Source organism: Neopsephotus bourkii, unplaced genomic scaffold (assembly GCF_033783945.1).
Source record: "Neopsephotus bourkii isolate Nb327-2 ecotype Australia unplaced genomic scaffold, CSIRO-AGI_Nbou_v1 NB_1292, whole genome shotgun sequence".
NCBI lineage: Eukaryota > Metazoa > Chordata > Aves > Psittaciformes > Psittacidae > Neopsephotus > Neopsephotus bourkii.
In genome coordinates, this window is record NW_026901776.1 from 5050295 (window position 1) to 5076439 (window position 26145).

The 26145-nt window shown below is 37.9% G+C and overlaps 1 protein-coding gene across 5 annotated transcripts in view; it reads right to left on the minus strand.

The window, feature by feature from the left end:
• SMYD3 (SET and MYND domain containing 3) overlaps positions 1–26145 on the minus strand; it is a 396189-nt gene that overhangs the window by 94849 nt on the left and 275195 nt on the right. Inside the window, exon 1 of one of the 5 annotated variants that reach the window (XM_061365804.1) lies at positions 1235–1254. The exons of the other annotated variants lie outside the window; for them this stretch is intronic. The gene's annotated coding sequence lies outside the window, so the exon portion shown is untranslated. Of the gene's footprint in view, positions 1–1234; positions 1255–26145 lie in introns of those variants that run through there. 5 annotated transcript variants of the gene reach the window in all.

Genomic DNA, 26145 nt, shown 5'->3' on the forward strand with positions numbered 1-26145 from the left:
AGAGTAATTTGTTCCAGTAATAACTGTTTAAGTTACAATTAAAATGTATTTTTGAAGTATTTTACATGCTGTGCTACTCTTGGCCATTCATCTCAAATTTAAATCAGTGCTTTAAATGATAAAATTGCAATCTTTAGGTCATCTATCAAGAAATTAAAATACCAGGATACCAAATACTTCCACATGTTTTTCCTAATATTGAGCTCATCCTAATAAAAATGCACAATATATAGAAAGCGTAACCCAAGGAATGATCTGTTCTGTGTGAACAGTCTTTCCAGACTTAGTCCAAGTGTCTTCCCATAGACAGTAACATCACCTCCTCAGTAAAGCTGAAACAGGTACCCCTTTTCATTGGCAAGGTTCTTCCTAACTATGAATGAAGTGCCTACTTCTCTTGAACATCTTTGCCATTACTTCTTTTACATTTTATACTTGCTTTGATAGCAATGCATCCAACAGTCTTGATGGATCATTTAAATCAATTGTTCGGTTTGTATTAAAAACAAATATGTGAAAATTATCCCCTTGGACAAAATATAAAATTCTAAATCTGTTCCTCCAAACTACATTGACAACCATCCAGTTACACATCCATGATTTTTAATGGATAATTAAGATAGGAATAGATATTCAACAGATAATTAAGATAGGAAGCAGGAGAAGGGAAAATAACAAAAACTATAAAATAACTGAATTAAGTGAAGAGAAATAAAATAGAAGCCAAAATTGAAGGAGATAATGTATTCAAAACACAAGTTCAAGCAGACAACTTCTTCATGAGCATTTATTAACAGTGTGATTGCGGAAAGGCTATGGAAGAGAGTACCTGACAAAATACCAGTCAAGGCCAACAGTGTTTAATTTCCACCACCTGTTACTCAAAGGTGTTATGCAGGCTCCACTGGAATATAAGTAAAGTTTTGTTTTAAAAATTACGGATGTTACACATCTTAATTCACTCAGCAGTTCTAAGCAGCAATCCACCTTTGACATGGAATGTGCCCATAAGTGCCTGGCAGTGTACTCTCAAAGATGCTGGTGCAGCAGTTTTTGCCTCTTCATGCAAATGTAGGGCTGAATTTAACCCCTTGAAGCTGAAACTCCACCTGCCTGTGGATCCCAAGGTCCCTGACTTTAAGCTATTCTCACCAATTCACAAAAACTGCCTCTTATTAACTAAGGAAACCTTTATCTGTGGGACAACTGAGGCTACATAAATCATACACCTTACCTTGCAAAGGTGGCTGCATAAATACTGGGGTCCATCCACTGTTCCCTTCTCACCCAGTCAGCACCTAGAGATTGCATTTTCAACTGTCCCATTGTAAGAATGATTGAAAGAACAAATACTTCCTTAATACCTTCACTGAATGGTTGTCTGATGCTGCTTTACAAGTAGAGAGTTTGTCACCTAACATTGCACACACTAGTCAGACATTCGAAGATGGAGAAATCTTCATGCTTTGCTCTGGTGTGAGAAAGAAGTCCTGCTTATTCAAGTGCAAACTGAGAAGTTTGGTTATCGGCTGAGCTTTCTCAATTACTTCAGAAGGGTAGCTCACAGGTTACTGCTGCCACGCCTTAACTGCTTTAGTAAGTCACCCTGCAACCCACACCCTATAAATGGTTCATTCATTTACTTAAGTATTGCTATTCTAATTAGAACTAATTGTGTCTTATTGCATCTAAAGTCTCTGAAATGCAACTACTGTAAAAAAAAGGTAATTTTAACTTTAAACTTATCTTTTATTAAATAGACATGTGATTTTCATGCAGAATCTGGCTGCTGGGAGGTTTCCCAAAGCAGAAGAGTCACAGACAACCCCAGGACCTGTGCATGAGATGGGAACATAACAGTAACAGTTGTGTGGGATGGCTTTTTTGGATGTTGTTTATTGGTAAATGTGTCATTGAGTAACATTTGACAATATTTAATGAAATGAATGCAGAAGTCTCTTACCGGAGGAAACATGTTAAAGTGAGAAACCAAGTGAAGCATGCTCAGCCTTGATAACTAAACAATGATCTGTTTGTATGACAATACTTCCATGAGACTAGGCAACAACAGCAAAGAGCAGGTAAGCTGACCAGGCTTTAGGAGAGATGCATTAGTACTGGCATGTGGGGAGATCAAAGCAAAGACGTTTTTGTCAAAGCAAAAATAGTGATTGAACAGCTACATAAAAGCCATTATTTAAAAAACCCTACCTATACAGATCTGACAAATCTGTTCCAAGACATATAAAGAGATGATTGCAAAATAAATCTGATATTTACACAGACTTCACTCTGCCAGATCTGTGTGCATGACTATGAATGTACTCTCATGCCACTTCATGTGTTTGTCTAAAAAAAGACTTGTTGTTTAACAGTACAGCCTTTGGCAGAAATTTAGCCATAAAGCCACACATTTTGCAAACCAAGTATCCATAGTAACTGCACCAAAATTGAATTTAGGTATTATTTGTTTCAAAATTATTCACAAACAAAAATGCTACACACTTGAATTAATAAACATCTAAGCCTGTACATCCTCTTCATTTCCATGAGTGAAAATGTTTATCCTAATTAGAGCTGAGCAAATAATTTTCAACAAATCATTTACCCTCCAAAAGCAGTTTCTGTCTTTACTTTTGGAATCCTGAAAGTAATTATAAATCTGTCATAATTCATTCAAAATCAGCTCAAATCTTTCTTCCTTGTTGTTGCTGGTTTTGAATTCAATGAGCCAATCATGAATTAGGTAGTAAAAATTCACATTCGAATACTGAAAATGTGACAGTCACAGAGTCTGCAGACAAATTGGCTGACTTAAAAACTGAAAATATTGTAGCTTATTGTGACTGCCTTGCAGCATAGATGCTAAATGTAAATAACAATCCCAAAGAGAAGCTGGAAGAAGCTCTGCGCTAGAATAGCAGCAACTAGTGGAACAATAAATCTTGGAAAAAATTAATTATTTTTTAGCCCACACAGAAATTGTCACCCAGTCCATCCTGGGAATTATTATTCTGGGGAGAAACTTTTCATTTCTTCTCCCATTATCATATCATTATTGGAAAAACTACTTAAATACTTTCTGAAAATGATTGAGATAAAAAATAAATAGTATTTCAAACTCAGGAAGTAAAATAATAGAGCACTTCATCAGTAGGAGGGAATAAAAGGTAATGTTTTGGGAGATTCATTCCTCATTGCAGCTTCTCACAGAGATTCACTTCTGCTTCTCATTTTGGCAATTCAGTTTTGTGCCTACAGTTTGAAACCAGAGTTCATCAGGCCTGAAATGCTGTTATTTATCTGCATATCTGTAGCTTTATATATATATTTGCTCCAGGACATCAAACAATGTATAATATTAATTAGTTCAGTGTTGCAACAACCCTGTGAAGAACAGAAATAAGGAACTGAATCATAAAGAAGCTGAATGTAACACTAAGGCCATGGAGTACATCAGCAGCAGTTTGGCATAACAAAGAAATTATTTTAGTCTTTGTATCACAGAATTGTAGTATCGTTTAGGTTGGAAGAGACCTTTAACATAATAGAATCATAGAATAGTTAGGGTTGGAAAGGACCTTAAGATCATCAAGCTCCAACCCCCCTGCCATGGGCAGGGACACCTCAATCTAAACCATATCACCCAAGGCCTCGAACGCTGCCAGGGATGGAGCATTCACAACCTCCTTGGGCAACCCATTCCAGTACCTCACCACCCTAACAGGAAAGAATCTCCTCCTTATATCCAATCTAATCTTCCCCTGTTTAAGTTTGAACCCATTACCCCTTGTCCTAACACTACAGTCCCTAATGAAGAGTCCGTCCCCAACATCCCTATATGCCCCCTTCAGGTCATCGAGTCCAACTGCCAAAAAGGTTTAAAGTTAAAATATCTTAATGTTCTTAAGAAAATAACAGAAGCATAAAATCTGCAGTTGAAATGGGATTCCTGGCTTTACACTTCCCTGTGGCACATGTTGATGGTGCCATGCTGCAGTACATCTGCAAGCACAGTGTTGGTCATGTTATGCCAGTTCAGGGGCCATGTATCATTTCATGTCTTCTGTCTTGGCTGCATGATGCTGTGAAATCAGCTGGTAGTTCCAATATATTTCTCTGGTGTGTTTTCAGTCTGCATTTGCGTTTCTCCATTTATGCAGGTTACTGCATGCCTGTTAACTGCCATTACAGACCAAACTCATCACAGAAAACAAAAAAGTGCGCAACACAAAGAGGAGGGAAAGAAATCCCCTCACCAGCCAAAGCACCAGAGCACTTTCAGAAGTTCAACCATGAATTGGAAAGGAAAATCCCTGAAGAACTGGGGACAGGAGCAGCCAAACTAGCACAGGGAGGGCATGCAGCCCACCTCATCCACTTGCTGCAGGGCATTCATCATCCCCAACGCTGCAGCCGGCCTTGGCAGCGGTGATTTTGCCTCTTGACACCTGCTGTGCACCCAAAGGGATGCCCACTCTGGAGAATGGCTCCCCTGGGCCATGCTGGTGGAGGGGGGGAAGCAGTGGCAGTGGAGGGCTGCCATGTCTGCACCCTCAAATGCAGGTGACTGTCAGACCAAGAGCACATCTAGGAAGGAGGGACAGGCCCTGGCTGCCCCAAGGTCCTGGGGGACCCAGAGGCCAGCTCACACAGTGCCACCTTACACTACTTGCTTTCTGCTGTGAATTAGGTCATGGCTATGAAAAGATTACAGTACTTAAGACATAATCACAATGGAAACATAATTACACCAGCCTGACAGCAAATATCCTCTGTTCCTCCTCCTCACCCTCCATGACTGAGGAATACTCCCAGGAAAATACTGCAGAATACAGGTTTAACAGAAAATTAGTGCATAAACAGACATCTCCAAAACAGGTCTCAACAAAACCACAGCAATTCTGGAACAATTTAATTTAACTTTTTTTCACTCAAGAAAATGTGACAATATCAAAAAGCTGCCTTCCCTTCCCCTTCTCCCATGAGGAAATAGCCTTCAATAGTCAAACTTCCGAGGTGGCAGAAGAAAAACAATTCATCATTAACTGTGTATTTTCCAAAATTATACATTTTGCATATTGAAAGCATGTGCAGTGTCTGGCCCCTACACAAGTTATCCATAGTGAATTTTAGGGGGGGGAAATTATATTTTTTTGCCTGGAAAGTGAGAGAACTAAGTGCACGCTCACAGCCCAGAAAGCCAACTATATCCTGGGCTGCATCAAAAGGTGTGTGACCAGCAGGTCGAAGGAGGTGATCCTGCCCCTCTACTCTGCTCTCGTGAGACCTGACTTGGAGTATTGTGTGCAGTTCTGGTGTCCTCAACATAAAAAGGACATGGAACTGTTGGAACAAGTCCAGAGGAGGGCCATGAGGATGATCAGGGGACTGGAGCACCTCCCATATGAAGAGAGGCTGAGAAAGTTGGGGCTGTTCAGCCTGGAGAAGGCTGCGTGGAGACCTCATAGCAGCCTTCCAGTATCTGAAGGGGGGCCTATAGGGATGCTGGGGAGGGACTCCGCTAGAGAACTGTAGTGATAGAACAAGGAGCACTGGTTTAAAACTTAAACAGGGGAAGTTTAGATTGGATATATGGAAGAAGTTCTTCACGGTAAGGGTGGTGAGGCACTGGAATGGGTTGCTCAGGGAAGTTCCATCCCTGGCAGTGTTCAAGGCTAGGTTGGACAGAGCCTTGGGTGGAATGGTTTAGTGTGAGGTGTCCCTGTCCATGGCAGGGGGGTTAACTAGATTATCTTAAGGTCCTTTCCAACCCTAACTGTTCTACAATTCTATATATAAATATATATAGGGAAACAATGCATGTAGCAAATCTATGTGGATAGGAAAACATCCACTACTATTCATTTTCAGTGGACAGACAATATGAGTTGCTTTTCTTGGAGTCATTGAACGTTCACAATGAAATCTATGTTATTTTCCACTTTAGGAGGAGCATGTTGGGATAAATGATAACTTATTTCCAAGTCTTGTTTTCACAGTAGCCCCCAACTAGAGATTCTTTATTCAAACTCATATGCAACTTTTTAAAAACCATGAGAAAAATACATGATCTACTTCAGTTTTAGATCATGCACTCAATTATACATCATGTCTCAAAAATAATTTCAATACATTTCTGGTGCTCTGAAACCTTCACTGATGCTTTTACAGGTATGGATGCCGCTGTCAACACATGCTTTATAGCCTTCTGTGAATAATGCCCAAAGTACAAGCCTTTTTCAAGAAAATAAAACAATTCTCATATAGTCACACTGCATTGTGCTTCACACAAATCAGTCTCATTGGAAATATAAGTTTTCCCTTCTAGGTGTTTTCCATAAGCCTCAATAACACCACCAAGTTAAAGAAAACCAAAAATACTTGCATAATTCATGCTGCTCTCACGAACTCTCCCTCCATCTTCATACAAGATACAGTTCAAAACAAATCTGTAGAAGCCATGAATTTAAAAGAGTGAGAGCCTCTATATTAGCAGACTACAAGGTTGCTTCTCAAGCAGAAAGGTTTTAAAAAAAGTCTAGTGCTTTGACTTAGATGGCACCTAGCACCTGATGATATGTTTTACCCAGACAATATCTCTTTTATAGATTATAACCAAAAGCATCTGTGGCTTAGACTAACCAGAGAAGAATATCCTCCATGCGAAGGAGAAAATGGGTTTGACATTGAAGACTTTAAGGATAATCTGTGAACTAGTTTCAACTGCTTCTTTGTCAGAAAATGCCATATTGCAGAATTAACTATTTTACAGTCTCATACAATTGTTGCTGTGGTACTGGAGAGCACATTTAACTTGAGTGAGCAATAACCTATATGATGTTTGGGGAATTTTCTGATTTTTGTTTCCAGGATTTTGCTATTTCTGAGAAAATTTTTAGAATGAAGTCTCATTCTAAACTGGCATAAGTCAGGCACTTGGAGCTCAACCAGCTACATCACTACAAAGTACATACAACATCACAAATAAAGACATTATCATAAAACTACAATAAATGTTCCTAACAGTGTTGCTAAACAGACTCCGTACCATATGATTGGACTAATTTGATTTCTCAATTGCACAAACAACCAGAAGAACCCCTGCAGTAAACATGCTTATAATGTAAACATGCTTATAATGGTTAGACCCAACTTGAGACCCAGTAGGTGCTGGCAGTACTGGACCAGTTCCTCAGCCATACATCTCAGGACAATTCAAGCAGGTTTCATATGGTACTGTTACAATTCATAACAGTGAAGGATCCATCAGGTAATTATGAAAATGTAAGTAGGGTGGAAATTGTTTGCTTTCTTTGTAATGTTAAATATTCTACCTAGGTCCAACTCATTTGCTGAATTATTTCTGTCTGAGACTCACTCTCATTTCTTTTTGACAGGAATCTCTGTTAAGGTTAGAATGAATTAAACATTATCACTAGGAAGAAAATGGCAGTAAGAACATTAATTGGTAATGACAGCATGATAGCATCCTTTTTTAATTTACAGAAGAACATTTGTCAAAATATGAATTCTCTGCTCTGAGAACATTAAAACATAAAACCAAACAACTCTTATGTCGACTTTAAGAAACATCATCAAATTGATCAAACAAAAATGTAGAAGACCTACCACAGAAGCCCTTGACCTCCAAGACAGCTTTTCAAGCCAGTTAACTTTCTGTCATGAAGCACAACAATTTTCTTATGGTTATCTCAGGCCGTGTGTGGATGAATGAAATCAAGCCCCTGTGAATCTCTCACAAAGATACAACATCTCTGTTCTCAGGCTCTAACAGCATCTCTTGGTTTTTTTAAACCACCATGCCTGATGAATGATAGAGTTTTCAAAAACATTTTAAATAGTCAAAAGAATGTGCATAATTGTTTTCTAAAAATACGCCAGATACAATCTCTGTCTAGGTTTTTTAATTGCCTAGCTGGAGCCCTACATTGGCAGCACTCACTGTAGTATCTGAGCACTCCCCAACTATTAGCTGCACTCTGTAGCCTGGAAGCCTGTCTTGTCTCTAAAGCTCCCCCAACAGCCCATGTCCGCTTATGGTCCTATTCTGAAAATCTGTTTCTTCTGAGGGCAACTCTGTGGCTATACAGAGCTTCACTGATACCCAAAACACTGTGTCTGTGCCAATCTATGTCTTCCATTGGATAAAGGAATCTTAAATGAGTATTCTGGCTCATGCCTTGCCTTTCCTCCTAAAACGTGCCAACATTATATGTATATAGAGCCATTTAGCAGGGAATAGCAACACTTCTGAGACTTCCAAGAAACTTCCCCTGCCCTTTTGTTGCTTCCCCATTTATTTTATTATGCTAATTCCTGAATATAAAGATGTCAACATCAACACTGTTTACTTCAGTAAGCACAGAAAACTCAAAGGCAGTCAAGAGGATACAAAGGCCACATTGTCTCAAGAGCAGAGTGTTCAATGCCCGTCCCAGAGCAACCATGCTGGCTGGTGTGCTGCGATGCACCTGCAGTGGAAACATAATCTGAAGCCAGCAGCAGTCTCCAGTGCCATGCACACATCCCTAAACAAAATTCATTTTCTGAAACACCTAACAATCAAGTGTGTGAACTTGTAAGACACTGACAGATGAATCCGAGTTTTAGATAGCTTGTAACCAACTTCAAGCTTCATTGTAAAAAATTAAAATCACCTAGGTATTTAAAATTATAGATTATAAGGTATGGTCAGACAATCATGTACTGCACAGTGACTTAAATTAGAATTAAACTAGCCTGAGTTTACCTGCCATGAAATAGAAGCATGCAACAGTCACTGCATCTCAGCTCAAGGGTGGTAACTTCTTAAGACATGCTAACTTAATCATTTACAATCATCTACTCTCAATTCTAATTTACATGACATTGCTTCAGCAAATAGATTACGCAGCTTTCAAATGACCTGCATGGATATTATTGTATCAGTTAAAATATTAACAATGCAAATTAGGACAGGCCCTTGGCTACACACTCAGTCATAAATCATTATTCTAGTGGTGCAGGAGGTAGAATACATAACATACAAAGAGGGCTTTCAGAAACTATCACACGTTAGTAACAGTATACAAGCTACTGCCTTCCTGAATTACTACTTTTTTTTTTGCTGTCACATACTAAACCAAAAAGTTGGCAAATATAGAAAGACAGTGATAAATACTGTAAGTGAGAGAAAAGACATGGTGGGCTTTAGCTAAAATGCTCACTAACTACTGCAGTAAAGGAAGAGTAACAGGAAATCTGAACACCAGTTTCCAGACCTCTGACTTGCAACATACTTCCCCTGTGGCTTTGGGCAAATCACTTACCCTCTCTGTGACCCAGAGCTCTGCATTGCATAGAAATAGTCTGATCTAATGCTACAGCTCTGTATCCCTGTTTTCCTTGTTTTCTCCTTGTACTGTGGGCATTACAATACGATTTCATCAGAATGCGATGCAACAACAAAAACTGACCATTTGTTCTTGTTTCCTACAACTTGCCCTAATGTCACACCCTGTTTTCTGCACTAAATAAGCCCAGAGTCTAACTACCACCAAACCTCTTGGAATGTAAAATCCTTTCATCTAACATAAACCCAAGCAAGCTAAATATCTGTATTTCAAGCATATCTGAACTGTTAACCAGAATTAACTGACTTTGATTAGTCTGTCTCATATGGTTGACAGACAGATGCCAATTTCTCACTGTACCATAAAAGTGTACTTCTGTGTGGCAAAGATATACAGAGATTTTCTTTTGATTATTTTGGATAATTCTGACTTCTATTTTTTATTTGTAAAAACAATCACTTTCTGAAATGTTGCTTAACCAACCGTGATTTCCAATTAGCACAGGGAAGAAACCATCAGGTTTTCTTAAATGTAGCTTTACAATGGAGCAGCATCTTGAGTGACAGATAAAATTACTACCGCTTATTGTAAATGAAGTATTCATCAGTGAAATATTGTTTTAACTCAATTATACTTCCATCCAAATGAAAAATTAAAAAAAAAAAAGGTACAAACATCAAATATTAAGTGCTTAAATGAAATCTCATTGGTTTATGGGAAGAATGGTACTAGAGAATGTACTCTCAAAAAAGAAACTGAACACTTGTTGCAACTTTCTTCCTTGAAACCAAGAGGAGTTCCCTTGCCCTTAATAAGATCACAGAAATGTAATCATGAAGCATTGCCATCACTGAGAAAACAGATCTCGGGTTTTTTTTTTTTACTCTGTGTGGTAATGTGTGGGTAAGAAGTGAGGAATTTGTAGTCCTGCAAGAAATTGCTTACTAGCATGGTTTTTTAATCCCCAACTAGTTCATGTATTGAGAAGTAAATTCTGTCTTTAAGGATCATTTTCTCCTTGGTTTTCAATGCCACCAGAGGTTGGGAAGAGGATAGTAACATTTGCTATCTTAGGCAGTCAGTACTGCCATGACGAAGCACCTTCTGTCTTTAGCATCTGGGCTATAATATTCAAAGCCACCATGTACTGGCCTTAGGACAAAAATTATGCTTGGTAGCTGCACAGGCTGAAAGGAGTCACAAAAACCTGGTTTTTGCTCATCAGCAAAGAACTAGGTAATACCTATTGTCTGTCCTGCAACCTGTGATGCAGAAAACACTACTTCTCCATTTTCAGCATTAGGAAAGTGAAGAAACATGGTCCCAATGTCCAGCACGCTATCACAAATCATAAGCCACAAGCATCTGACACAGAGCTCATGACACTCAATGGAAAAACTCCCACTGACTTAAAAATGTTTTGATCCAGCGTTTTCACATACAAGCCTGAGAGCTTGTATGATTTCAGAGATGATGATTTGCAGAAAATGAAGAAAGAGAATACATTTTCATAACATTATTTAGTAAGCTCTTTGGAAGAATAATATCTGCTTTCCAAAACAGGAATTTTCTCTTTCCCATTCCTAAGGACTTTTTTTTTTTTTCCTCATAATTATTATATTTTAATAGCAATCACCTTTGTAAGAAACAGATTATAATCTGTGAAATATTTGCTGTTATTAAACAGCATTTCCACTACTGCTGGTAGAAGACTTTTCTTAACAGCCATCTACACTCCAAAAAATCACTGGATAAATAAAATTTTCTGGGTTAAAATAATCAGCTGTACTCTACGGCAGAATTAAAATTGCCTACTAAATAAGCAAAAGAAATATTCAGTTGCTACATATTCATCATTAGCACCCTTATTGTAGATCACTTTATGCCAGTTCAGAAAGTCAATCAAATGCATTTATCACTACAAAAAAAGCAGCACAAGGATGGTCATTAGTGTTTCCAAGACAGTGGCCTATGTTTTAACAGGTGAGATATAAGGCTCATCTCTGCCGTCACTTTCTACTCACTATATTATCAACTACCAAGACCGGGACAACCATATATCATACAGTTGCCTGCCATAATATTGCAAGCAGAGTGGTGCCTGGTGGTGCCACCTGTTCAGCATCACAGGAAAATGTTAGTTTTAGAAATGCTCATGACAGATGAAGTTCCCACCTACCTTTCTTCATTACAGTGTTTATTTCACATTTTAGACTCTTTTAATTGACTGTGTATGGCAAGACATGGCAAGACAGTCACCAAGAAAAGACAAGAAAACACAATCAATAAAGGGAAGTTTACAAATTGGAGATGAAATCATGTTGATCTTCTGAATGATGCTGCAACGCTTTCTCAGTCTTGCTTTATTTGCCTTCCATTTGACTTTAAGCTAATCAGCTACTGCACTAGGACTCCCCAGCCTCATCCCTACACTAGGAATAATCTCCCCCAGCTTGCATACCGTCCTTCGCCAGTCACCTTGGCTAACTGGCTGTGGCACAAAGTACTCTGCCTCAGGGCACACTTTTATGACCACTTCCTCTGTGAATGATAGTTTCTCAAAGACTAAATCGAACTTGATGGTGGCATAGGTACATTGAGAGAGATAATGTGAGGCATGAGCATTCATTTTGGGCATCAACCTGACTGGAAATTCTAAGTGCTGCAGGCACTCAAAATGGAAGTATGTACATATTTACTGAATGGTTATGAAATCAGTCTATCTGATAAAATCACCTGTTCTGGGAAAAACCTCTGTATGTGTTTCATTCAGCTCCATAGGGAAAACGCAGGATGTTCATTGGATGACTCATCCATGCAAATTCTGAAGAATTAGGCACTGATATTTAACTGCATGCTATTTTTCCTGGTGTTCCGGTTGACTGAAAATGGCCCCCAGTGCCTCAGAGTTTAAGGATACATAACTGTCAAATGGCTATATATTTATCAAGGAAATCAAATTGCAGGCATCAGAGAGCACAGAGATGTACAGTCTGCTAACCTGCACAGTAGTGACCATGTGGTCGGTTGACCCTGGCCAGCAATGAAGTATCCACCAAGTGATCAGTCCCCACCACCACCTCAGAGGGATGAGGAAGAGAATGGGAAGAGTAAAAGCAAGAAAACTTGTGGGTTGAGATAAAGACAGTTTAATAATTGGAGGGAAAAGAAAACAGCAAGTGATGCAACAGCAATCATTCACCACCTTGCACAAGCAAACCAGTTGCTCCAACAACTTCAACAGACTCGTATTGGAGTCATTAAATGATCTGGTTTTAACTCGTTATATCTAACTACACACATGTATTAAATACCTGGGTTTGCACACACAGACACAGATACTTAGAATCAAAATAATTTTATTTAATTTTTGCTTTTATAGGATGAGATTTAGCAGAGGGATATATTGACAAAATCAATCCTGGATATAATCCCACTGAAATCAGAAGAGTTATAGAAGGCAAGTTTGGCTCCGTATATTATATTAAGGTTTAAATCAAGGCAATAGATTATTACTACTTTCTTCTGTACTCAGTGCACAGCATTAGCTATTTTCTTCTGTTATTACCTGTCTCTTCTGTAGAATATGAAAGACTTTCTCTTTTCCCCTCACTGTGTCTCCCTCTTATCCCACACAAAAACTTTGCTGCTTCCTATTTTTCTTTCTGGCAGGATAGAAAAATATATACAACTTTCAAAATCCAGAGGAAATTTTCTTTGCAGATTTTTCTGGTTTTGTTATATTTTTCTGCCATTTTTCCTAACTGTTCAGGTGCCACATGATCACTTCCTACTTCAGTTGCCTCATTGACACATTTCTATCTTTCTTCCTCAAAGCTTTCAATGATTAACTGCTTATTCTTATTTCTTAGAACTTTTAATCTGTTTGCTATGGTTAAGTTTAAGGTCTCAAATTAATTTGGGTAGAAAATAGGAGGTGAATCTGTCTCATTCTCATCCATTCAGCAAGCAAGTATAACATTCAGCTGAGCTCTGAAAGCTTCAGATTTCATCTTTCATTCTACTCATAAAAGACCAAAATCTCTCATGATAACATTTTTCATTTAACAATTCACACATTAGAAAGCACCAGAATTAACAGGAGTCCAGTCAGCAATCTGTGTCAAGCTACAGTATGCACAGCATGCTCAAATTCCAGTATCTTCAGATATTTCTGTCTCACATTTAGTTGGCAATGCACGAAGGTCTGGGTGGTTCAACCCATGTGTAGCACAGAAAGACTAACATCTGGAGTATTACAAGTGTATCAGCTAGAGTTCAGAGCTCAAACTGCATATGCAGGTTGAAGTTATTAAAAATCACTGTGCTAAAAATTCTAACCACTCAAAACCCAGAAAGTTTAAAGGAATTGGTCACAACATACTTTATCAAAAATCTTGCTGCTTTGGGTACCTCTCAACCGTCAGGTAGAAGATGCGAAGAGATCTGCTGACTGGATGGTCAAATTAGCAGAGGACCTTTTGGAAAAGTATTGAGGGACATGGATAAATTCCATGTATCCTTCCAAAAGATAATGTTTTAATTCACCCTTAAATCGTTGGTCTAAATGAAGGAACTGGGACTGAAAAGTTGTAATGTTTCACAAAAAGAAAGACTGGAGTATTACCCTAAGTATTCTGATTTTCTGAATAAGAAAAAAATCCCACCAAACCTTAACCTCTTTTCCAGCTTTGGTAACTGCCTTAAAATTAAAACTGGAAACTTCAGTTTAAGCCTTTCAGCATGTAGCTTCATGCCACTGTATAGCACAACTCTAGCCGCTTCATTGCATTCTCTGCACATCAGAGATCTGTGCTTTATGATAAACACAGCATGAAAAGTCTGCCTCAGTTAAAGTCTGCTACACATTCATCAGAGCTCCCTTCTTTATTTCCTTTACCTTTGTCATATGCAATGTCTCAAGTACTTGATATTAAAAAGTGTACACTTGACATAAAATATATGCCCTATACACTTCAAAAGAAATAACACAGGTTTGCAGGAAAAAGTAGTATCCTTCATAAGTGATTGATATTAGAGGAAAAAACAGAATAAACTTTCAATCATTTTTGCAATTATATCAGATGGTCTAACAAAAGACTACTTCAGCCTACAAGCCTCAATTCTTTTGTTTGACATTCATGGCTACATGCAGTTCCTAAACCCAGAATCTCTCATAGCACTGTACTGTAATCACAGCTCAAGACTGCAGTGACGGTGTCATATTCTTCCTCTGATATTGATACATATATATATACACAATTTATACTGAGTTGCAGAAGTAACATGCAAAAATTCTGCCCTTGCTTAGGACACACACCCAGCTTTTAATCACTTCATTATGATTTGCGTGACACTATTATAGCATGGAAAAGCACTTCACATTTTGAATGCATTTCTGGACATTTTATATAAGAAATGTATTTACCAACATATGTAATCACAGATCAAATTTACTTTCAAAATTATTCCAGCATTCTGAAACATAATTTAGTTTTCTGATTTGCTAGCTTATACATAAAGACTTTATAGACTTCATTAGGACATCTCCATAATCTTGAGATATCATTTAAGAAGTATAAAACCATCTATCATTTGTACATTATCTTCCATCTGAAAGTATGATAAAATTCATTACAGAAGGTGTTTCACATACACATTGCTTGATGCTGAAATTTATTAAATGAGGACTTACAGAAGCAGTGTATCAACTAATGCTGCGCAGGCTCCCTTATCACAAAGAACTGTCACACTGCATGTCTGGCCTGGCCAAGTGGACAAACTGCCCTTGAGGGGACAGTGTTACCTTATTCCTTCCATCTCTCCATTATATTATTATTTGCAGACTTTTAATGGGTTACATCATAACCCTTCTCTTCTTCCTGAAGAGTAACGAGCCAAATTCTGCCTTTAAGAAGCAGTGACCTCACACTGCCACTTACTCCTCTTCACAAAATTATTAATTTCAATATAGGTAATTTGTATGTCTTTTCACCTGATATAGTTGGGCATTACTCTCTTTCTTGGAAATATCCACTCAGGTATAACACCACCCCAAAAGACAGTGAAAAGGAAGGCCATTTAGGAAGGCACTTTGAGTACTAAGTTACCATTTGCATTATTAATATGTAATACAGAATTTCTACTCAAAGCTCCCAGTGAACTAGAAGAGTCTAGTAACATGCATATTTACAATGAGCACTTCTCATGAAGTATGTGATTTATAGAGTTGAGTAGTAATTGTGGAGATGCTGTAAACAGGAAAAAGCTAGCCAAGCTAGAAGGAATGCGCTAATTAAAGAATACAAGTGAAATGCAAGTTAAAAGCAGCCAGATAAGGAGAAGGGAAAACCTGGCCCCAAACAGGAAGGAAGGAGGGAGCATCCCCCTTGCTAGATTTGCATATCATATCCCAGGGCCCAGCCACATCTAGCAGGGGAGGGAAACACTCGTCCTTCACATCTCTATTTAGTGCAGGTCCCCAGGCAGCTTTCCTATTGAAAAAGATCTAGGAAGGAAGTTGAAAAGAAGGATGGCAAAAGGAACAAAAGAGAGAGTGAGGGAGCAGAGCTCAGAGCGGAAGCTGCTCCAAGGGAAGGATGGTTTCTCAGCAGCTCACTCTGAAGATACAATCCAAGGACAGCCAAAGTCATTCCAGCCAAAACTAAGACACCGTGACTAAGAAAGAGGGTAAGTTCAGAGGCCAAGTAGTGGTATCACTGTATTCCCTATAGGTTAATTGCTTATGCAAGGCAAAGTTTCTAAGTAAAGCTAATGCCTTTCATCAGAACAACTGATGTCCCAAAAATGGCACAGAATTAAATCACAGGTATACCTGACCACATTATTTCTTTTTTTCTCCTTTGTGTAACATTTTTTCTCTTTCTGCAATTCAATACCTAACCTAAACTTCTCTTATTATTTTCTTTGATTTTTCCTAGCGATTTGAGTAACTTCCAAATAACCTTGTGGATTAGGAACTCTCTGTTCCTGGGGAAATATCCATCTCACTTAGTCTAATTGCAAGTACACTCTTATTTCCAACACCTATTTTGAGGCTGTGAAGTGTCTCTTTCCTTCAAGCTATCAACAGCACCACAGCGAATGACAGGGACACATGGATATGGAAGAGGGATTTAATAAAACTTCATGTGCCTTCCACAAGCAATAGGTTATGGGAATATGGCTTCTACCCATACCAATATCTGTAGATGGGAGAGCAGGGTCTAGAGTTTGGTGGCATAGTGAAAAGTCCCCCAAAGTCCCACTGACTTGAGTACTTTGAGTCAGTTCCTTAAGTCAGATCCCATGTGGGAAGACACAGACAAATCCATGAAGCAAAACAGACTGACGCTACTTGTAGTTTAGATCCAAAATAGCTCTGCTAATTTCCCTGGGTTTAAGTTGCAAGTTTACTTGGTATTCATCTAACTGGCTTTTCTCAAACTAAGTCTGCCAATAGTGGAAATGAAGCCTAAAGGGGAAGCACTTAAAATAATTAATAATTGTGAGGGGCTGGGTTTAATTTAACATGGTCTTCAACATTATCTGTGATCTTGAAATATTTCGCTTACTGGAAATGTATGAACTATGGGAAAAAAGACATCAACAATGGAAGGAACAGACAACAGAAAGAGTATTTTAAAACTACAGAATCTTAAGGGTGTTTTTTGGTTTTGTTTTACTTTAGAAAACCTAAATCAGGGTTTTTTTCTTACTTTTTCCAAACTCTAAACAGAATAACAGACAGGAAAAATGTAAATAAATAATGCCTTTGGCTTTTTACAGCTCTGTAAAGGTCTAAATTAGTGAAGGTCTTAAAAGCCAGTTCTTCAGCAAAGGGAGTAAACAAATTAAATAACCATTCTTCAATCCCTTTGTGGTATCTGTATTGTTAAATGATCTCCAAATGACATAAAAGAGAAAATTTTCAAGTGTTGAGATCAGAAGAGTTTTTGAGAGTTTTATATTAATTAGCTGATAGCAAAGACTATGTCCCATAAACTAATATTACGTACTTAGCCAATATTTTTGTCATTAATTATTTCTATTATGCCAATGGAAAAACAAAGATACAAGCCCTAATCAGTGCTCCCAAGTGTTTATTAATGAACTCTGAGGGGACCAAACAGCCATAATTGTGTTTCGCAACTGGAAACCTTTCTCCTAAAGTGGTTCTTTGTTGGCATATCATGCCTTTTTATAGCTTAATGTTGCTTTTATCACTTCATTGCTTTTGTTACGTTTTCACATGAAAATGTTTTGTTTAGATTCAGAGAATCTTTCTAAGCTTTCATAATAGCTATTTCTGCATTTACAGCAATAATATAACCCCTGTAATACCAAATTTGTAAATTTGCTCATTATTTTATCATAATACCTCTACTAACAGTTACCATCCTCTAAATATATGGCCAGATTAACAATAATAATGACTATTACTACCAATGGTGAATTGTAAAGTTTGTGCCTAAAACAGAAAACTTGACCAGAATCCTAATTTCAGTAAACAGGATGCATCATTGTGGCAACACTAAGGACATTCTTTAATGACCTTCAGCATTTCATCTGGATATTTGACTATACCACAGTGTTTCTGGAATAGGATTTTAATTTAAATTATTTCTACCAATTCTCTGAGCAAGCAAGGAGGCAGACTCTTTCTACTAGTTGCCTGACACAGCCCACTTTAGGTTCTTTCGTGGTATATCTACAAAGCAATTGGATTGCAACTCCCACAGGTTCACCTAAGCAAGTCAGATTAATGTCAACAATTAATATTCAATGCAATCTCAATAGCAGCCAAAACTGTGAAACTGTCCAGCTGGCTATGTGTAGGTGAGCTTGTACAGCCTATCCTGGGGTATATGCTTGTGACAATCTTCTGCTAAGAATGCTACAAACAACAGCCATCATGTTGAACTCAGACCCGTTTGTATCATATGTGGTGGTTTCACTAATAAAAATGTTATCTGTAAGTTTACTGAGAAATGATGCAGAATAGACATAGCTCAAAATTTGAAGTAGATGAACTTTAGTAGAGGAAATGAATTTCAGAGATCAAGCAAGTGATCCAAAGTATGCCAGGAAAGGGCTAAACACCTTAGTTTCTTCCTATTAAATAATTTCCAAATAATAATTGCTAATCTGCTCCTCAGCATAATCTCGAAAATTTAGAGCATACTATCTAGTTTTTAATCTTTTAATTTACATTAAAATTGAAATAAAATGAACATATAAATAAAAAAATATTTTAGTGTCTCAAGATGAAATTGTGGCTCCATTTAATTCAGTGGAAGATTTGTCATTGACTTATTGTCCTGTGTCCAGCAGCAGCAGTCATTTTTCTCCTTCTTAGTAGCTGGTGCAGCACTGTGGTTTTGACTTTTTGGCCTGGGGACAGCACGGAGAACAACGATGTTTTTAGTTGCTGCTCAGTAATGTTTACTCTAACTAAGGTCTTTCTGAGTCTCATGGTCTTCCAGGGAGGAGGGGAAGCTTGGAGGAAGAAGAGACAGGACACCTGACCCAAACTAGCCAAAGAGGTATTCCATACCACAGCACACCATGTCCAGTATATAAACTGGGGGCAGTTACCTGGAAGGGTTAGATCACTGCTCAGGTCAGGCTGGGTATCAGTCAGTGGGAGGTGAGCGGTTGTATTCTCTTCCCTTGTTATTTGCCTTATCGTTATTATCATTGGTGGTAGCAGCAGTGGTTTGTGTTATACCTTAGTTACTGGACTGCTCTTATCTCCACCTGTGGGAGTTACATTCTTTCTATTCTCCTTCCCATCCCTCCAGGAGCGGCGGGAGGAAGTGGGGGGAGTGAGTGAACGGCTGAGTGGTACTGAGTTACGGGCTGGGCTTAAACCACGACACTTATGTACTCAAAAATGTCAGCAGGCATTTCTTTCGCATAAAAGACTAAACTTTCAGAAAAAAGGTGAAGGGACTGGCTTTGAAACTAAATTCAGGATTTCCATTACTGTAATTCCTCTCCCTCCAAAATAGAAATCAATATTGCTTAACACAGTGTTTATACTTCTGTCATCCTGTTTTAAACCTAAAGTAAAAGAGGTTGCTTTAACTTTGCAAATGCTTCTTCCCTCCATAGAACTGTAGATCAAGGTTTGAAATAAGAAAAGCATAAATCTATAGGGAAACTGAAAACAATTTAAGGTATTTTTTCATCATCTCTGAACACATGGAGTTCATTACATTGATTTATTACTATTAATCCATGATGTATGCATGCACACTTTTCTTTTTTTGTCCTGTTCCTTATTATTGCATCTGTGCCAACCTCCTCCTTTTTCCAGGGAACTCCACCCCACACCAACACTCTAGTTAATCGACATGTGCATCAGTCCAAAATGTAAGGCAGTGATGAGGACTGCAGGAAACACTTTTTGCTAGGTGTTGCTGGCTTTCATACAGCTAATGATATCTTTCTCTGGTGGATAACATTCTTTGTTTAGGCAATTCATTGAGTCCACTGCCAAGAGATGATTCTTGGGTGTGGTCTAAGGAATGAGCCATCGGAAAGAGGACAGACATGACTTCGTTTTGCCTGCACATAATATTCCCTGCACAAACCCTCAAAATTTCCCACCTGTTCCTGGGACAAATGTATAAGGCTGAATTGAGACTAACCTTAAAGAGAACACTGAAAAACAAGTAAAAGTGACAACAGTTTCTTTCCCCATTCTTTTGGCCTTAATGCTTTCACTAAGTTTTTTTTTGTGCAAATTCAGGAGCATCCTAGTCCTGAATTTATGCATTGCAGAAACAATACTAGGCAATATGACAGAACCTAGGCAATATGACCAGAGAGGATTTCTGATCACATAAAGCAACAGTATGATTTAATAAAGAAAAATAAATAGATACCTATAAATAAATTAAGCCCAAAACTAACATACACCAAATTCTGAATTAAATTAGAGAATAAGTCATATAAAATAAAATACCAGGTTAGTGCTTCCAACAAGCAGCTGTGCTCAAAAAAGGCCTTGCTTTTGTATCTTAATTCTCTTTCTATTTTCAAATTTATTTTACTTTTTCAATTAATTCTATTTTAGAATTTATTAATATATTCTCCTGAGCAACTGAAATTATATTACTGATAATTACCTCCAATACACATAGTAAATAATACCCGCATTCACATAAGCTTCCTTTTCCTAATGTCCACTTTTAGCCAGCTTGTCTCTTTGTGTGAAGCAAGTGCACAGCTCTACTGATTCAGTAAAATAAGGCTGATTTATACCACCTGGGGATTTATCCTTTCTTGTTTCCATAAAGTCAAATGGCATCTCATAGAGCTTTACAGATCTCTTAAATGGTATGTAACAGAAAATGTAAAAAGCTCTCAGATGGTTGGGTATTTCCTTAGAGTGCTCACACTTCCTTCCTGCTCATTTCACTTGTAAGACAGAAATAACTCTCTGATATCTTGACCTCTTCAAAAAGAAAAACTTTTCCATACTGAGACCTGCTAATGAGGTCAGATTGCAGGAGCAAGTTTATTGTTATGATCCTCTGAAAAATGGAAAGTATTAATAATTCCTTACCCAGAGGCCTGAGGACAAATTCTTAAACAAATACCCCCTAGTTTACATCAGAAAATCACTTTACCCATTTGATTTAATGCTGCTGGACACATATAACTGTCTAGTGAAGAACTAGTATACGGTTCCTTATGTTACATCTACAATACGTGCCACCATTTATTAGGATATAAAGCATCGGTCTTTACAGTATTTTTGCCTGTGATCTAGGGTCCAGGTTGTCTGCATGACACAGATACCTGGATAAATATAAATATATAAAACAAAAATAAACTTATAAAACCAGTCAGTTTATAACAAATATATAAAATCAATTTCTTGCTAAATAAGATTAGATATTTTACAGACATGCAGGTCTACAGAGTCCTGATAAGAAAATGTCAAAACCTCAGGCATATTGCCAACTATTATTCAAAAATCATTCTTGAAATTAACTGTCTTCTTGCAAAAGAAAAGTCAAATGTTTCCAGAAACGAAGCAAAGTGCACAGGGCTGCCTTGGTTGGGCAGCAAGAAGAAAATATTATTTTTTCTTATTCTGTCCATTAAAAAAGGAAACATTTATCATAAAAAGGTACTCTTAGAAGATGGAGCAAATTATGTCGTCTTCAAACCCTACCTATTGCACAGGCCTCAGCTACGACAGGTGGATAGTTTTGCCCCTTGAAATATGATTTATGACAAATGCTGGGTTTGCCAGGCTGTTATAACGTGCCACAGTGCTAACTAAATTCAAGTCAAAAGTTCAGTATAATTCATTAGCATTCTTTCTTGATTAGGAACTGTGCAGCCACCTGTCATTGCTGTTATTCAAGAAAAGAAGACAAGATAGTCATTAAAAAAGTACTGGACTGACAAGCATTTGGTAGTGGTGAAGTACAGAACAAGAACAATGAAACTGCAGATGATTTTGTGATTAGACTACTGATGTGAACCTGTGAGACTTAGAATAATAGAATCATAGAATAGTTAGGGTTGGAAAAGACCTTAAGATTATTTAGTTCCAACCCCCTTGCCATGAGCAGGGACACCTCACATTAAACCATGTCACCTAAGGCTTTGTCCAGTATAGCCTTGAAGACCTCCAGGGACAGAGCATTCACAGCTTTCCTGGGCAACTCATTCCACTGCCTCACCACCCTCACAGTAAAGAACTTCCTCCTTGTATCCAATCTAAACTTCCCCTGTTTAAGTTTGAACCCATTACCCTTTGTCCTATCACTACAGTCCCTCCCCAGCATTGTTATAGCCCCCCCTCAAATTCTGGAAGGCTGCTATGAGATCTCCACGCAGCCTTCTCATCTCCAAGCTGAACAGCCCCAACTTTCTCAGCCAATCTTCATATGAGAGGTGCTCCAGCCCCTTGATCATCCTCATGGGCCTCCTCTGGACTTGTTCCAACAGTTCCATGTCCTTTTTATGTTGAGGACACCAGAACTGTACACAATACTCCAAGTGAGGTCTCCTGAGAGCAGAGAAGAAAGGCAGGATCACCTCCTTCGACCTGCTGGTCATGCTCCTTTTGATACAGCCCAGGATACGGTTGGCTTCCTGGCCTGCAAGCGCACACTGAATGTTTCTTTTTAATCCCTTTATAGAGGGTTGGTAAAAGAAGCTGAAAAGAATTCTACATGAGGAAAGCAAAAATACCAGTGAACAGGCTTCCTGTTATTACAGAGGAGACCGGATAAACTGGAGGATGGCTGGGATTGCAATTTTGCAGCATCATCACTATGAACACAACTCTTTCAGTCTTCAAGGAACAATTTAATGACCTTCACTGTAAAGTTTAGACTGGACATTCAGAAACATTTCCTTACCGAGAAAGTGGTCAAACACTGGAATAGGCTTCCTAGAGAGATGGCCTATGCCTCAAGGTTCAAAGTGTTTGAGGGATTTGGACAATGCCAATTCTTTATCTTTTGGTCAGCCCTGAATTGTCCAGGCAGTTGGACTAGATGATCAGTGTATGTCCCTTCCAACAGAAATAGCTTATTCTACTATATTCTGTTCTATTCTCATTTGGATTCTAGTCCATTTTGTCACATCTCCTCTCTAACAAGCAGTAAGAAAGCAGGGGATCTAGCTAAAGTTCTAGTTTGTTTTGTTTTGTTTTTGGGGTGGGTTTTTTTGTTTGTTTGCTTGTTTGGTTTTATTTACTTGTGCTAAAATCTTTTGATGGGGTCACAGCCAAGGAAATTCTGTCTTTATAACACTAAAAACTTCAGGCTTTACAATATGAAGCCTGGTGCAATGGGAATCCTCTGAAGATATGTATTTACAAATAACTAAGAGTGCTGAATGAAAAGTTTCCGTGTTCTCTCTGATCAGCAGTTATGCAGATCACCTTCTCTTCTACCGCAATATTGATTTTTATTAATCATGAAAACTTCATGGCTTGTGGGCATGAAACAAAATCAATGCACTAATGTTCTTGTTGGGTTTCTGCTAGCCAGCACATTTGCTTGAAGGAAGAGGGCACACAGCGAAGCCTTTTGGTGAGTCTGTAGGTAAACAGATGAGAAATGTAAGAGCAAAAATGCTGGTAGTGAATGAAAAGTAAATCTTTTAACAGCTCTGACACAAAGATGTTTTGAATGCTGATTTTATTATTCCCTCTCAGAATACTATACTTAGCATTCAGTGTACAGGAACCATATTTTTACTAGGCATTTGGTATATTTCATGCGCATTATTCAAACATTACAAAAAGACAGATCTCTCGTACTCCCCTTACTTATTCAATACTAACAGCACACTTCACCCATACATACCTCTCCATAATAATAATAGATGTAGTACTGTTGTGTAGCTTCATGACTAATGTAACAATATGTTGATCAAAGAAAACCTTCCATGACCAAGCATGTACCCGTGTCAGAAAAGTCATGATACTGGATGAACTGGTACTTATGTATCACTAGAATCTGCAGCATGAGAAACAAAGCCCAGATGCCAGCTGAACCATGTATGTAATATAATAAGGCTAAAAGGGAAGTATATGTTGATTTGTGCTGTGTGAGGTACTGCCTTCTTAGACTTTCCTGTCTCCTGAAATAACAGGGCCAGTGAAATCAACAGAAATATTCCTATTTATGTTTGCAATTAATTTTCATGCAATTTTTTCTGAGTTATGGCTTACTGATCAACAAGTTTAACCCACTTCTGCCTAAAAGAAAAAAAAAGAAAGTGTAATTCTGTAATAAGGTAATAAGGTTATAAAAAGCTAATAAGGCTATAAAAAGCTAAGGTAATAAGGTTATAAAAAGCTATGAAATCACTCTTAGAGTATCCAAAAATTTCCTTTGCATAAGAGAAATTTTTGGGGAAGTCAGATTTCTTTTAGTAGTGCACCATGAAGGCAAAACTAGATGATGCAAATTCACTGTGGTTTTATACACACTAGGAACTGAATCACACAGACAGTAGCTGTATTTGTAATAAATTAAAGCAGAATCTAATTCCTGCTATCAGAAAAGAATATAGTAAGAGTACACAAAAGTAGCATTTCGAGGCATCATAGTTTGGGTGAAGTTTTTAAAAACTAACTTCCAATATTAATGAATGCACACAAATTTCAGCTGTGAGACAGTTTATATTTAGTTTTCAAGGTTGCCAGATTGGCTTTGAACACAACAATCCAAAGGAGGAACCAACATTAACATCTCATAATGAACACCTATTTAAACCTTTCTTTGCTGTAGAACCTGCTCCACAAATAATTTTTTTTCTCAGTAGTGCATTCCTCTCTCAATTAAATTTTAAGATTTGCAAGGAAAGAAACTGATGCAATTTTCAAGTTGTCTTCTAGAAACCCAGGAAAGAACTGTTCTCTTGTGTTTGCTCTGTCTTAATGAAGCTGAAGTAACTCTCCAGAGCACATGAGCCTTAAAAATTGTGAATCTGGAGAACTGTTTTCCTTAACAGGTCAACTGATGGTCTTTCCACTGAGGTCTGCTATCAAGTTACTGACTGCAACAGTCAACCAGAAACCAAGTGTGACTGATTACCAGTGATATCTGTGATTTCACATTAAATCACCCTTTCCTACTAATTTCTGTTATGTATTTATAGGCCAAACTATCTCAAAATTTTATTGGCATTTAAACAATTAGTAAAAGTTCTAAAGCAGTAATGCTAATACAGTCTTTAGAAGGGAAAAATGCAACAGGCAGGAGGATTTAGCAAACTATTTGGAAATCTAGAAAAGAACTTTAAGCTACTTTGCAAATTCAGAGAAGGTGGGTATGCATTTCATGGAATTTGGTAAGTGGCAAAATTTATCTCCCAACATTATTTCTACTTCTGTACATACAGAAACCCCATTCTATGTGGGAAATTGCTGAAAAAAATGTTTTACTGTGTAAAAACAAGGCCAATGTAGTGTCATGCACCCTAAGAAAAAATGTTTTTATAGGAAAATGCTTTACAGAGTTAAATTATCTGAATTGTATTTGAAAATATCAGTGGATTTTTTTTCTGGTACTTTCAATTAAATTTTAAAGATACCAAAATTCAAAGTACTATGACATTAAAGCCTCAAAACATTTAAAATCAGTGCTGGAATATATTTCCTTGAGTCCCTATGCAATACTACTTTTCAAGAAGAACTCCAATTCACTGTAAATCCTGCCATCCTCCAGCACTGGAGCCTGATGGGAGCTGTGGTTCCAGTGACTGTCACCTCTCCTTCCCCATCACCTGCAAAGTCTGTAGCCAGACCCCCACTGTCTTGACAAATTCAAAAATATCCCTGTGCACCAGAACTGGGGATCAGGCAGCACAGGAGGAGTGGAGGATGAGGGAACAAAACACCCGCACACAGCTCCCACAAGGCATGAAGACACACACCAGTCTCAGAGACCTCAAACTTACCTGAAATGAGACCATGCAATTCAGTGAACTGAAATGGTTTTGTTTTGTTTGATTCACACCAAGACAGAAGGTTTCCTTTCATTTTCCATGGCAGAATGTTTACATCTGAAGGTACTAAGAAGGAGCTGAACTTACCGCATTTTAAGTCCAGAGGATACCTAAGACCAAGCTTCGCAGAGTATGGAAATTCATCAGATGTGTTTCCTATCATTCAGGGCCATTTTTGCAAGAACTTTAGCTCCACTTAGCAGCAAAAAATCTTCCTTCAGAACTAAATTCTATGCCTATGTAATTTGATCCAGTTCTACTGAAGTTAATAAAGCTGCAGAAATTTATAGCAGCA